The sequence below is a fragment of the Scyliorhinus canicula genome, chromosome 1, assembly GCF_902713615.1.
Source record: "Scyliorhinus canicula chromosome 1, sScyCan1.1, whole genome shotgun sequence".
In the NCBI taxonomy this organism is placed as follows: Eukaryota; Metazoa; Chordata; class Chondrichthyes; order Carcharhiniformes; family Scyliorhinidae; genus Scyliorhinus; species Scyliorhinus canicula.
In genome coordinates, this window is record NC_052146.1 from 17,262,503 (window position 1) to 17,277,651 (window position 15,149).

General features: G+C 54.0%; 1 protein-coding gene across 1 annotated transcript in view; it reads right to left on the minus strand.

Annotated features, from left to right (window-relative positions):
* The window catches only part of LOC119974779 (seizure 6-like protein), a 398,298-nt gene that overhangs the window by 43,084 nt on the left and 340,065 nt on the right, over positions 1-15,149 (minus strand). The gene's annotated exons all lie outside the window — the stretch shown is intronic.

Below are 15,149 nucleotides of genomic sequence, written 5' to 3' on the forward strand. Positions count from 1 at the left end.
GTTGAAATACAGCAGTGCGTCGAGCTATAAATCAAAGCAAATGAAGCAAGGAAGATTGAAAAATTGGTCTGTCACCAGTGGAAGTAAAAACATCACAGGTTAGGAAGGTGCAATAGTAATATTGTCAGTGCCTCAGTTCTGGGATGAAAGCGGCCAGATCCATTCAGATCACACAATTAATGTTATTTCCTTTCGTTTGTCAAGTTTATCAAATTAGTTGCAATGAATGTTATCTTCTGATAACACAGTCAAAAAAGATCTGAATCAAGGAACCTCTTGCGACGTCACAAGACTCAGGAGGTTCAACCCCACCTCAGACATAGCCACCTGCAAGGTCCACACCCTATCTGTCGCCACCTCAAACATTCATTCAGTCCCCCCCCCCCCCCCCCCCCCACTGGCCTATGCCAGCATCAGTGTGTATAATACCTGCTGCAGGCAACTCCCCCAGCCTCCTTCCACAGCATCTGGGGGGGGGGGGGGGCATGCTGGCACAATGGTTAGCACAGTTGGTACACAGCTCCAGGGTCCCAGGTTCGATTCCCGGCTTGGGTCACTATCTGTGTGGAGTCTGCATGTTATCCCCGTGTCTGCGTGGGGTTCCTCTGGGTGCTCCGGTTTCCTCCCACTGTCCAAAGATGTGCAGGTTAGGTGGATTGGCCGTGCTAAATAACCCTTTGTGTCCAAAAGGTGAGGTGGGGTTACTGGGTTACAGGGATAGGATGGAGGTGTGGGCTGAGGTCGGGTGCTCTTCCCACGGGCTGGTGCAGACTCGATGGGCCGAATGGCCTCCTTCTGCACTGTAAATTCTATGATTCTAGGATCTTCCAAACCCGTGAACACTATCATCTGGAAGGGCAAGAACAGCAAACGCACAGTAACAGCACCTTCAAGCCTCATATCATCCTGACTTGGAAATATAATCGGCATTTCTGCACTGTCACTGCGTCAGAAACCTGGGGCCCCCTCCCTAACTGCACGGTGGGTGTACCTATGCCACAGGGACTGCAAGGTTCAAGGAGGTAGCTCACCGCTACCTGCTGATGGGATATTAGGAATGGGCAACAAATGCTGACCTTGCCAATGGTGGGTTCAAATCCCACCTCAGGACTTGATGGCCAAGGAAAGTATGTCGATAACAGGGCCAAACAGGTTGACAAACAGCCTGTGAATCTTTCCAACACACAACAATGTCAGAGTGGGCGAGATTCTGGTCAACATTTTCGTGGAAAGGATGTTGGAGTCTCTACCATTACTCTTCCTAGCTCAAGTCATTAACATGGATATAAAAGTGCAATGTGCCGCAGCACCTTGGACCCTCTGAGTGAACTATAACAAATCACCACAGTGGTGATTATAATAGACAGCTTCCCTTCTGTAACCTCCCCATTCCAGTAAAGATGGTTGTTAGAGTGCTTTGGCTCACTGGGCAGCACTCTTGCCTCTGAGTTAGAAGGTTGTCTGTCTCCAGAAAAGTCCCACTCCGGAGAATGAAGCATAAAATGAAAAATGAAAATGAAAATCGCTTATTGTCACGAGTAGGCTTCAAATGAAGTTACTGTGAAAAGCCCCTAGTTGCCACATTCCGGCGCCTATCCGGGGAGGCTGGTACGGAAATCGAACCGTGCTGCTGGACTGCATTAAAAGCCAGCGATTTAGCCCAGTGAGCAAAACCAGCCCCTAAATCCAGGCTGATACTCAGGTGCAGCATTGAGGGAACACCGCACTGAGGGAGTGCTGCACTGAGGGAATGCTACATTCAGGTAACGCCACACTGAGGGAACGCTGCACTGAGGCAACAACGCACTGAGGGAATGCTGCATTGAGGGAACACTGTACTGAGGGAACGCTGGACTGAGGGAGCACTGCACTGAGGCAACACCGCACAGAGGAAATGCTGCACTGAGGGAACGCCGCACTGAGGGAACGCTGCACTGAGGGAACGCTGCACTGAGGGAACGCTGCACTGAGGGAATGCCGCACTGCAGGAACGCTGCACTGAGGGAGCAATGCACTGAGGGAGCACTGCACTGAGGAAATGCTGCACTGAGGGAACACCGCACAGAGGAAATGCTGCACGGAGGGAACGCTGCACTGAGGGAATGCTGCACTGAGGAAATGCTGCACTGAGGGAACGCTGCACTGAGGGAATGCTGCACTGAGGGAGCGCTGCACTGAGGGAGCAATGCACTGAGGGAGCACTGCACTGAGGGAGCACTGCACTGAGGGAGCGCTGCACTGAGGCAGCAATGCACTGAGGGAACGCTGCACTGAGGGAGCGCTGCACTGAGGGAACGCTGCATTGAGGGAACGCTGCACTGAGGGAGCGCTGCACTGAGGGAACGCCACACTGAGGGAATGCTGCACTGAGGCAACACCGCTCTGAGGAAATGCTGCACTGCGGCAACACTGCTCAGAGGAAACGCAGCACCGTGGGAACGCTACACTGATAGAACACAGCACTCAGGATATCCTGCACTGAGGAATCTCCGAACTGAGCGTACGCCGCACTGAGGGAATGCTGCCCTGAGGAAACACTGCACTGAGAGAACATTGCACTGAGGGTATGCTGCGCTGTGGGATTTACAAACTGAGGGAATGCTGCATTGAGGGAACACTGCACTGAGGGAACACTGCACTGAGGGAACGCTGCACTGAGAGCGTCAGACTGAGGGAGGGCAACACTGAGGGAATGCCGCATTGAGGGAACACTGCAATGAGGGAACACTGCACTGAGGAAATGCTGCACTGAGAGAGCGTCAGACTGAGGGAACTCTGCACTGAGGGAATGCTGCACTGCGAGAGCGTCAGACTGAGGGAGGGCAACACTGAGGGAATGCCGCATTGAGGGAACACTGCAATGAGGGAACACTGCACTGAGGAAATGCTGCACTGAGAGAGCGTCAGACTGAGGGAGCGCAGCACTGAGGGATTACCACACTGAGGGAGCGCCACACTGAGGGAACGCTGCACTGAGGGAGCGCTGCACTGAGGGAGCAATGCACAGAGGGAACGCTGCACTGAGGGAACGCTGCACTGAGGGAACGCTGCACTGAGGGAGCGCTACACTGAGGGAACGCTGCACTGAGGGAGCGCTGCACTGAGGGAGCAATGCACAGAGGGAACGCTGCACTGAGGGAACGCTGCACTGAGGGAGCGCTGCACTGAGGGAACGCTGCATTGAGGGAATGCTGCACTGAGGGAGCGCTGCACTGAGGGAACACTGCACTGAGGCAACACCGCTCTGAGGAAACGCAGCACTGTGGGAACGCTGCACTGAGAGAACACAGCACTCAGGATATCCTGCACTGAGGAATCTCCGAACTGAGCATACGCCGCACTGAGGGAATGCTGCCCTGAGGAAACACTGCACTGAGAGAACATTGCACTGAGGGTATGCTGCGCTGTGGGATTTAAAAACTGAGGGAATGCTGCATTGAGGGAACACTGCACTGAGGGAACACTGCACTGAGGGAATGCTGCACTGAGAGAGCGTCAGACTGAGGGAGCGCAACACTGAGGGAATGCCGCATTGAGGGAACACTGCAATGAGGGAACACTGCACTGAGGGAATGCTGCACTGAGAGAGCGTCAGACTGAGGGAGCGCAGCACTGAGGGATTACCACACTGAGGGAGCGCCACACTGAGGGAACACTGCACTGAGGCAACGCCGCACAGAGGAAATGCTGCACTGAGGGAACGCCGCACTGAGGGAGCGCTGCACTGAGGGAACGCTGCACTGAGGGAACGCTGCACCGAGGGAACGCTGCACTGAGGGAACGCTGCATTTAGGGAACGCTGCACTTAGGGAACGCTGCACTTAGGGAACGCTGCACTTAGGGAACACTGCACTGAGGGAGCAATGCACTGAGGGAGCGCTGCACTGAGGGAGCGCTGCACTGAGGGAACGCTGCACTGAGGGAACGCTGCCCTGAGGAATCTCCGAACTGAGCGAACGCCGCACTGAGGGAACGCTGCCCTGAGGAAACACTGCACTGAGGGTACGCCACACTGAGGAAACACTGCACTGAGGAAACGCTGCACTGAGGAAACACTGCACTGTGGGAACGCTGTACTGAGAGAACACAGCACTCAGGATATCCTGCACTGAGGAATCTCCGAACTGAGCGAACGCCGCACTGAGGGAACGCTGCCCTGAGAAAACACTGCACTGAGAGAACACTGCACTGAGGGTATGCTGCACTGAGGGATCTCCAAACTGAGGGAATGCTGCATGGAGGGAACGCCGCACTGAGGGAACACTGCACTGAGGGAATGCCACACTGAGGGAACACCGTACTGAGGGAAAGCTGCACTGAGGCAATGCAGCACTGAGGGAACGCTGCGCTGATGGAATGCTGCACTGAGGGAACAGCGCACTGATGGAATGCTGTCTTAAGGGAACACTGCCCTGAGGGAATGCTGCACTGAGGGAGCACTGCACTGAGGGAACGCTGCACTGAGGGAGCACTGCACTTAGGGAACGCTGCACTGAGGGAGCGCTGCACTGAGGGAACGCTGCACTGAGGGAACGCTGCACTGAGGGAATGCTGCACTGAGGGAACGCTGCCATGAGGGAACGCTGCACTGAGGGAGCACTGCACTGAGGGAACGCTGCACTGAGGAATCTCCGAACGGAGCGAACGCCGCACTGTGGGAACGCTGCCTTGAGGAAACACTGCACTGAGGGAACGCCGCACTGAGGGAATGCTGCATGGAGGGAACGCTGCACTGAGGGAATGCTGCACTGAGGCAACACCGCACTGAGGGAACGCTGCACTGAGGGAGCACTGCACTTAGGGAACGCTGCACTGAGGGAATGCTGCATTGAGGGAGCACTGCACTTAGGGAACGCTGCACTGAGGGAACGCTGCACTGAGGGAACGCTGCACTGAGGGAACGCTGCACTGAGGGAACGCTGCACTGAGAGAACACAGCACTGAGAGAACACAGCACTGAGAGAACACAGCACTGAGAGAACACAGCACTGAGAGAACACAGCACTGAGAGAACACAGCACTGAGAGAACACAGCACTGAGAGAACACAGCACTCAGGGTATCCTGCACTGAGGAATCTCCGAACTGAGCGAACGCCGCCCTGAGGGAACACTGCACTGAGGGAACACTGCACTGAGGAAACGCTGCGCTGAGGGATCTCCAAACTGAGGGAATGCCGCATTGAGGGAACACTGCACTGAGGGAACACCGCACTGAGGGAACACCGCACTGAGGGAACGCTGCACTGAGGGAACACCGCACTGACGGAACACCGCACTGAGGGAACACCACACTGAGGGAACGCCGCACTGAGGGAATACCGCACTGAGGGAACGCCGCACTGAGGGAACGCCGCACTGAGGGAATACCGCACTGAGGGAACGCTGCACTGAGGGAACACCGCACTGAGGGAACATCGCACTGAGGGAACACTGCACTGAGGGAACACCGCACTGAGGGAATACCACTCTGAGGGAACACCTCACTGAGGGAATACCGCACTGAGGGAACGCTGCACTGAGAGAACGCTGCACTGAGGGAACACCGCACTGAGGGAACACCGCACTGAGGGAACACTGCACTGAGGGAACACCGCACTGAGGGAATACCACTCTGAGGGAACACCTCACTGAGGGAATACCGCACTGAGGGAACGCTGCACTGAGGGAACGCTGCACTGAGGGAACACCGCACTGAGGGAACACCGCACTGACGGAACACCGCACTGAGGGAACACCACACTGAGGGAACGCCGCACTGAGGGAATACCGCACTGAGGGAACGCCGCACTGAGGGAACGCCGCACTGAGGGAATACCGCACTGAGGGAACGCTGCACTGAGGGAACACCGCACTGAGGGAACATCGCACTGAGGGAACACTGCACTGAGGGAACACCGCACTGAGGGAATACCACTCTGAGGGAACACCGCACTGAGGGAATGCCACACTGATGAAACACTGCACTGAGAGAACACGGCACTGAGGGAACGCCACACTGAGGGAACACCGCACTGAGAGAACAGTGCACTGAGAGAACAGTGCACTGAGGGGACACCATAACGAGGGAACACTGCATTGAGGGAAGACCGCACTGAGGGTAACACCCGACTGAGAGAACGATGTACTGGAGGAACACCACACTGAGGGAGCAATACACTGACAGAACACAGCATTGAGGAAACACTGCATTGAGGGAACACTGTGCTGAAGAAACACTGCACTGAGGGAACTCTGCACTGAGGGAACTCTGCACTGAGGGAACTCTGCACTGAGGGAACTCTGCACTGAGGGAACTCTGCACTGAGGGAACTCTGCACTGAGGGAACTCTGCACTGAGGGAACTCTGCACTGAGGGAACTCTGCACTGAGGGAACTCTGCACTGAGGGAACTCTGCACTGAGGGAACTCTGCACTGAGGGAACTCTGCACTGAGGCAACACTGCACTGAGGCAACAACGCACTGAGGGAACGCTGCACTGAGCGGACACCACACTGAGGGAACAATGCACTGAGGGAACGCTGCATTGAGGGAACACCGCACTGAGGGAACGCTGCACTGAGGGAATGCTGCACTGAGGATGCACTGCACTGATTGAATGCTGCACTGAGGCAACGTCGCACTGAGGCAACGTCGCACTGAGGGAACGCTGCACTGAGGGAACGCTGCACTGAGGGAACGCTGCACTGAGGGAACGCCGCACTGCAGCAACGCTGCACTGAGGGAACACTCCACTGAGGGAGCGTCGCACTGAGGGAGCGTCGCACTGAGGGAACACTGCACTGAGGGAACACTGCACGGAGGGAACACCACACGGAGAACATTGCACTGAGGGAACACCACACTGAGAACACTGCACTGAGGGAACGCCGCACTGAGGGAGCACTGCACTGAGGGAACGCCGCACTGAGGGAGCACTACACTGAGGGAATGCAGCACTGAGGGAACGCCGCACTGCAGGAACGCTGCACTGAGGGAACACTGCACTGAGGGAGCGTCGCACTGAGGGAACACTGCACTGAGGGAGCACTGCACTGAGGGGACACTGCACTGAGGGAACACTGCTCTGTGAGAGCGTTGCACTGAGGGAGCACTGCACTGAGAGAGCGTCGCACTGAGGGAACACCACACGGAGAACATTGCACTGAGGGAACACCACACTGAGAACACTGCACTGAGGGAACGTCGCACTGAGGGAGCACTGCACTGAGGGAACGCCGCACTGAGGGAGCACTACACTGAGGGAATGCAGCACTGAGGGAACACTGCCCTGAGAGAACGCTGCACTGTGGGAACGCTGCACTGAGGGAACGCTACACTGAGGGAACGCCGCACTGAGGGAACACTGCCCTGAGGGAACACCGCACTGAGGGAACGCTGCACTGAGAGAACGCTGCACTGTGGGAACCCTGCACTGACGGACTGCTGTTTTTCAGAGAGGCGTAAAATGAGGCTTAATTTGACCTCTCGGAAGGACATACTTATTTATCCCTCAGCCAACGTCACTAAAACAGATTTTCTGGTCATTAACGGTGTGCAAATTAGTTGCATGTTCCCCATGTCACAACAGTGACTAACATTTCAAAATCACTTCATTGGTTCTGAAACATTGTGGGATGTTTTAATGTCATGGAAGGTGCTAGTTAAATACCAGCCTTTAGAACAGTACAGCACAGAACAGGCCCTTCGGCCCTCGATGTTGTGCCGAGCAATGATCACCCTACTTAAACCCACGTAACCTGTAACCCAACAATCCCCCCATTAACCTTACACTACGGGCAATTTATCATGGCCAATCCACCTAACCCGCACATCTTTGGACTGTGGGAGGAAACCGGAGCACCCGGAGGAAACCCACGCACACAGGGGGAGGACGTGCAGACTCCACACAGACAGTGACCCAGCCGGGAATCGAACCTGGGACCCTGGAGCTGTGAAGCATTGATGCTAACCACCATGCTACCATGAGGCCCCCTTGAAATGAAAATCGCTTATTGTCACAAGTAGGCTTCTAATGAAGTTACTGTGAAAAGCCCCTAGTCGCCACATTCCGGCACCTGTTCGGGGAGGCTGTTACGGGAATCGAACCATGCTGCTGGCCTGCCTTGGTCTGCTTTCAAAGCCAGCGATTTAGCCCTGCGCTAAAGATCCCCTCTGCTTTAGGGCAGCACGGTGGCCTAGTGGTTAGCACAACCGCCTCACGGCGCTGAGGTCCCAGGTTCGATCCCGGCTCTGGGTCACTGTCCGTGTGGAGTTTGCACATTCTCCCCGTGTCTGCGTGGGTTTCGCCCCCACAACCCAAAAATGTGCAGAGTAGGTGGATTGGCCACGCTAAATTGTCCCTTAATTGGAAAAAATAATTGGGTAATCTAAATTTAAAAAAAAAAAAATACCAGCCTTTTATGCATTAATGAATTATCGATAAGTATGTCAACTGAACCCCATTAACATATAAATGATTCTGTTGTGATCTTCATCAATACTCTGGAGGTATGTAAGCAATGTGATGTTGTATTGAGCCACATCCCGGGTTTAGTACTGGGGTTGGAATGAGTGGTGTGAGTCCCTGTCACAGTATTTATACAGCATTAATATTGCTCCCAATGTACCTCAGTGAGGGAGAAAATAAAGATAAGAACAACTGTTGGGTGTTCCTACTTGTGAATACCGTTTGACAATCTGCTACAACACTGCTCCCCAAGTGGGAAATTCTCAACGTGGGCATGGGTACCCCTGGAAGTGTGGGAGGTGTCTCCAGGGAGTACTTAAGAAAACTTGTGCACTGGCAGATATCTCCCCTGGAAATCCCACCTGAGTTCCTTCAATGAAGCTGTCTCCAGTTTTTGTTTTAGTGCAGTTCTGAGCATATCCGACCTTGTTTTAGAAAACTGACTGCTACTTTCCCGAAAGATTCTGCCCTCACCTCCCGCTCACTGATTCACACCCGACCCTCCCACTCAGATTCACCCCCAACCCTCCCATTACACAGATTCACCCCCGACCCACCCCCTCACAGATTCACCCCTGACCCTCCCCCACACATTCACCCCCAACCCTCCCACTCACAGATTCACCCCCGACCCACCCCCTCACAGATTCACCCCCAACCCTCCCACTCACAGATTCACCCCTGACCCTCCCCCACACATTCACCCCCAACCCTCCCACTCACAGATTCACCCCCGACCCACCCCCTCACAGATTCACCCTCGACCCTCCCACTCACAGATTCACCCCCGACCCACCCCCTCACAGATTCACCCCCGACCCACCCCCTCACAGATTCACCCTCGACCCTCCCACTCACAGATTCACCCCCGACCCACCCCCTCACAGATTCACCCCCGACCCACCCCCTCACAGATTCACCCTCGACCCTCCCCCTCACAGATTCACCCCGACCCTCCCCCTCACAGATTCACCCTCGACCCTCCCCCTCACAGATTCACTCCCGACCCTCCCCCTCACAGATTCAACCCCAACCCCCGACCCTCCTGTTCACAGATTCACCCTTGACCCTCCCCCTCACAGATTCACCCCTGACCCTCCCCCACACATTCACCCCCAACCCTCCCACTCACAGATTCACCCCTGACCCTCCCCCACACATTCACCCCCAACCCTCCCCCTCACAGATTCACCCCTGACCCTCCCCCACACATTCACCCCCAACCATCCCACTCACAGATTCACCCTCGACCCTCCCCCTCACAGATTCACCCCCGACCCTCCCCCTCACAGATTCACCCCGACTCACCCCCTCACAGATTCACCCCTGACCCTCCCCCTCACAGATTCACCCCTGACCCTCCCCCTCACAGATTCACCCCCGACCCTCTCCCTCACAGATTCACCCCCAACCCTCCCGCTCACAGATTCACCCGCGAGCCTCCCTCTCACAGATTCACCCCCAACCCCCGACCCTCCCGCTCACTGCTTCACCCTATTCCCCTGGCCCTCCCGCTCGCAGATTTACCCCTGACCCCCCCGCCACAGCGTCACCCCGACCCCCTGCCACAGCCTCATCCTGACTCTCCAGCTTGACGTTGCCCCCAGACTTTTCCGCCCCCATGTAAGCATCCACCCCAACGCTCCATGTGACCCCAAACCCTCCCTCCACCTCCATCCCCTTCAACCCCCCCCCCCCCCCCCCCCCCCCCCCCCCCCCCCCCCACCACCCCCCAACCCTTCCGTCTCAGGGTGTGGGGCAGGATCCGGCACATGGGCCGCCACCTCGAGCATCTGCAGATGCTGCTGCTCCCGCTGTCTCCGGCGTCTGGCCTCCTGGCCTAGCAGCAGCATCACTAAGGCAGCTTTTGGGTCCAGAATCCCTGCCCTAGCGTTTAATATCTGTAAGGCACTGGGAGAGGGTGTTAGACCGACAAACAGCGGCGGCTCCCATCCCTGGATCACGCAGCGGGCTGCCCTCACCACAACCCCAGACACCTGGTCATAACATCTTCTGGACCAGGCGCTGGTCCTCTCCCCTTGCACTCTCCGGCTGTAGACATGTCACGGGGCTGTGTTCCATCCCCTGAGTGTGCTGATGTTGGCTGCTGTGTGTGTGGTGTTGCCTCCCATAGTATTCAGGCACAGTGTTCACGCATGATGGTTTGATTGGGATGCTAGGCAATGACTGCCACATGCTACATGACCCGCCCGCCCACGGGAATCCTGTGTGAAGTGCTCACTTAACCACGATTGCCAATTCCCGATCAGCGATAGCCTTCAGCCGCATGACCAGAAACCTCGGCAGCTGAGGGGCTTTATGGGTGGTCTGTGGGCAGATGGGCAGGGACAGGGGTTTCTCCCGGAATGGATACACATAATCCAGGGATTGGCATGGTAGTGCTGCGTGCGGTTGCCCCCAGTTGCCCCCCAGTGCCTCAACCCCCTCACCCTCCTGGGGTGGCACCCCTCTGCGAAGGTGTCCCATTCCCAGCCGAGATACCCCACCCCCAGCCGAGCACTGGGGTGGCAATCCCAGCACGTCCGGGCTCTTTGCTTGTGAGCAAAGGTGGCTACTCACCTCCTCGGCTCCCCACCTCCTCAGCTCCCCACAGAATCCCTTCCGCCAGGTTCACTTTTTTAAAAAGGAGAACTAATCGGCGCTAATGTGGCCACGTGCTGGGGAGGCTGATGAATCGCGGGAGGCTGTTACATAAGGGGTGGCTCCCATTAATTGTATGGAAATAGGGCTTAAGTGGTGATAATTAGTATCTCGCCACATTACCGCGAGACCCCGATTTCACCGACAGGAGCAGGCCGGTTGCATCGCAAACTGTTTGGCGCCTGGTGCGGTTCTAGTTTTCTGCCTCTGCCGCTATTCATCGGCCTCGCTTCGCTCGAGCAAGAACGCAACGAGGCTGGAGAATCGCGCCCGAAGTGTTTCCATCGGGGCTGGTTTAGCTCACTAAGCTAAATCGCTGGCTTTTAAAGCAGACCAAGCAGGCCAGCAGCACGGTTCGGTTCCCGTACCAGCCTCCCCGGACAGGCGCCGGAATGTGGCGACTAGGGGCTTTTCACAGTAACTTCATTGAAGCCTACTCGTGACAATAAGCGATTTTCATTTCATTTTTCATTTCAATCACTCAGCCATCATGGGCAAACACAATAAGGAAAGTCCTCAATTACCTCCTGATACCTCGAGGCTGCAAAACCACAGGAGGGAGATTTAGCAAGAATGAAATGCCCTCAGTCATCAAGGAGACAGCTGGATGAACGCTACCTGACAGACCTGAGGTTACGCAACTGGACTCATCCAAGTGCCCGAGGGTGATGATAGTCAGGCTCATGTGCTTGAAGGGATTGCTGATAAACCAGCGTTTGATTTGAAACCCAAGGACCATTTGCAAACTGGTGAAGACGAGGACATTATGAGACAATAATGACATTCACACCTTTCTGGCCATCGATTGGACTTTCCGTGAGCTGCCACACCTCTCGGTCCAATTTCCAACAGGAAAACCCTGCCAAAAGGGATCTGGCTTCACCCCCTGCCTCTCCCACCCCCCTCTCCCTTATTCACAGCGAGGGGTGTTGAGGCAGAGTGGGCGGCAGGGAGCAGTGAGCAAGAGACGGGAAGCGGGAGGCTCCAACAAACAAAAAAATGGCAGGCAAAAAATCATTCTGGATATATGTTTACCTGTAATGTGATAATTCAATAATAATAATAATAGCTTATTGTCACAAGTTGGCTCAAATGAAGTTACTGTCCACATTCCGGCGCCTGTTTCATAGATTATCATAGAATTTACAGTGCAGAAGGAGGCCATTCGGCCCATCGAGTCTGCACCAGCTGTTGGAAAGAGCACCCTACCCAAGTTCAACACCTCCACCCTATCCCCATAATGTAGTAACCCCACCCAACACTAAGGGCAATTTTGGACACTAAGAGCAATTTATCATGGCCAATCCACCTAACCTGCACATCTTTAGACTGTGGGAGGAAACCGGAGCACCCAGAGGAAACCCAAGCAGACATGGGGAGGATGTGCAGACTCCGCACAGACAGTGACCCAAGCCAGAATCGAACCTAGGACCCTAGAGCTGTGAAGCAATTGTACTACACACAATGCTACCGTGCTGGCACGGGAATTGATCCCACGCTGATTGCCTTGTTCTGCATTACAAGCCAGCTGTTTAGCCCACTGTGCTAAACCAACCCCAAGTTTGTGGTCACTGAGAGGGGGTGGGGAGGGGGTAGTTAGAAGATACATTTCTTGTAGGGGTAATCAAAAAGTTGGTAAATTGAACAACGGTACAACCCAAAAGGTTTGGGGTCTTGCACACTGTATATCAGGGGTGGGGTGCTCTGGACCCCGGTCACATGATTCTCGGTGGCGAGCGGCCTTGGGGCGGACCCGCAATGGAGAATCATCGGCCGACTCGTGGCCACTCAGAGGAGGCAGCGGAGAGCTCGATTACCTGCTGGGTCATACCTCAGCCACCCTCAGCATTTTGTGAAGGGGTATTGAGGGAAGTAGAGAAGAAAATCCAAGCTGAAACGCAGCAAAGGCAGAGAGCACCAGGTGTCTGGCTCTGATTTTGAAGCAATAATTCAATCCCATGTCTCCGCTCATCCTCATAAATCACTTAGGCTTCAGTTTTTTTTCCTGTTTATATCAAACCAGCCAAGAATGAATTACTGCCTTAAACATCACTGCCAACAAATTCACTGTCTTGTAATTATACAGTTTAAAAGTGTCTATTAATGACTTAGTTTAATTGAAGCCTTTGAATGTGTTTACATGCTACTTCTAGATTATGGCTGGTGCGAATATATTACAACAGTCACAAAGTGTTCACTTGACAAAAAACATGGACAGTTTGGATTATCAGGTAGAGTAAGCTCTCCGAGAACCAGGAATTATGTGCAAGTGACAAGGTTTTCACAACACAAAGACAATTTTGTTTGCTCCTTGCATTTGCAAACAATTTTCATCCTATCCTTTCACGAAGGGATACAGCACAGGTGGAGGCCATTTGGAGCTTGACAATTGTCCCCGCTCCCTTGCCTCTATTTTTTCCCCCTTCCAAGCAGATATTTAATTCCCGACTGAAAGTCACTCCTGAATCTGCTTCCTCAACCATTCTCGTGCATTCCCGATCATAACATAAACTGCTGGTTTGTCAAAAAAAAATCTTTTCATTCCCCATCTGGTCTGGTATCAATTCTCTTAAATCTCTGTCCCCTGGCTACCAACTCTCGGGACTATGGAAACCGTTTAGCCCTATCTAAACAATCATCCTCCCTCGCCCAACTTTGAATAAACTTTCCCTTAACCTTCTCTGCTTTAAGGACAACCCAACAGTCTCGCCACATCCAATGAAGACCTGGATATAATTCTGGTCACCTGGTCCAAGGACTTAACATTCTGCCTTAATTTCAGCACCCACAATTGGGTACGGTATTCCAACTGAAGCCTACCTAGCGATTTATAAAGTTGCAGCAGGACTACCTTGCACTGTTTTTATTCGGGCCCACTAATAGAACCAAGGGTCTCTTATAATTTTCTGTAAGCTTCGCATCAGCTCCAGTGGCAACGACCACAGTCTGGAACCTCACCGGTGCTGAAGTTGTCTTCTGTGATACTCATATTGATGGGACCCTTGCCTGGACATGGTGGTTAGGAGTGGTGGGAGGAACCCCCTCTTCTGAGTCCCAATCCCCAGCAGTAGGCAGTGGATAACAATCAGGAGCGGGAACCCTCGTCTGGGGGTACTGAGTACCACTACAACGCTGACTGAGATCACAAGCCAGGGTTCAAAGCTGGGAGCCGTGGGTGGACAATGGTTCAATTCCTCAGCACAGTTAGAAACTGGACTGCCAGAGAGATCTCAGGGGTGCTCCTTCAAAAGGAAAGTCCCTTTCTTTAAATTCCAAATGCAGTTGCTCCAAATATTTAATGCCCATTTTGTAGTTAAGAGGAAACGGCGACAGCATATTGCTTGCCTGGACCTACAGTTACCCTTCATGATGTTACAGCGTTCGTTGTCAGTAGCACCGACTTCAAATCTCCATTCTGGTCACATTTGTTTTTAAAAAACAGATTTCACTTCAGGGTCAGCGTACTCGGAAATGAATTCTGCTTCTGCACCCGGCCAACTGCAACCTGCACAGAAGCGTAACACAGCGAGCATTGGACTGATTTGCCTTCGTAAGGGTGGGGTGCCTCAGTGAGGGCCGTGGAAACTTCCAGACCCACAAGTGTCACACTGCAGCCTCCATTCTCAATGAAATGGCCTCCTCAACGTTTGCATTGGCCCCGGCTAAACCCTCATCCATTGCCTTTGACACCTCCAGACATGGTTTATTCCAAAGCCCTGGTCAGCCTCTCAACCTTTATCCACAAGCCAGCTCATCCAAAATTTGCTGACTGTGCCCTGTCCAACACGGAGTCCCTCTCATCCCAGTTCTTTATCGAATACATTGGTTCTCCAAGCATCTCAAATCTAATCTTCTCATCCTGGTGTTTAAATCCCTACACAGCCCACAGCCATTTTATTTCTGTAAACTCCTTCAGCCCTTCTCCCAAACTCTTCCTTCCTCTGGATTTGGGTTCTTTCCCAACCGGCCTCCCTTCACTCCATCACTTCTAGCTATCCGTTCCCAAGACTGTCTTTGGCCACTCCTTGCAATATCTCCTT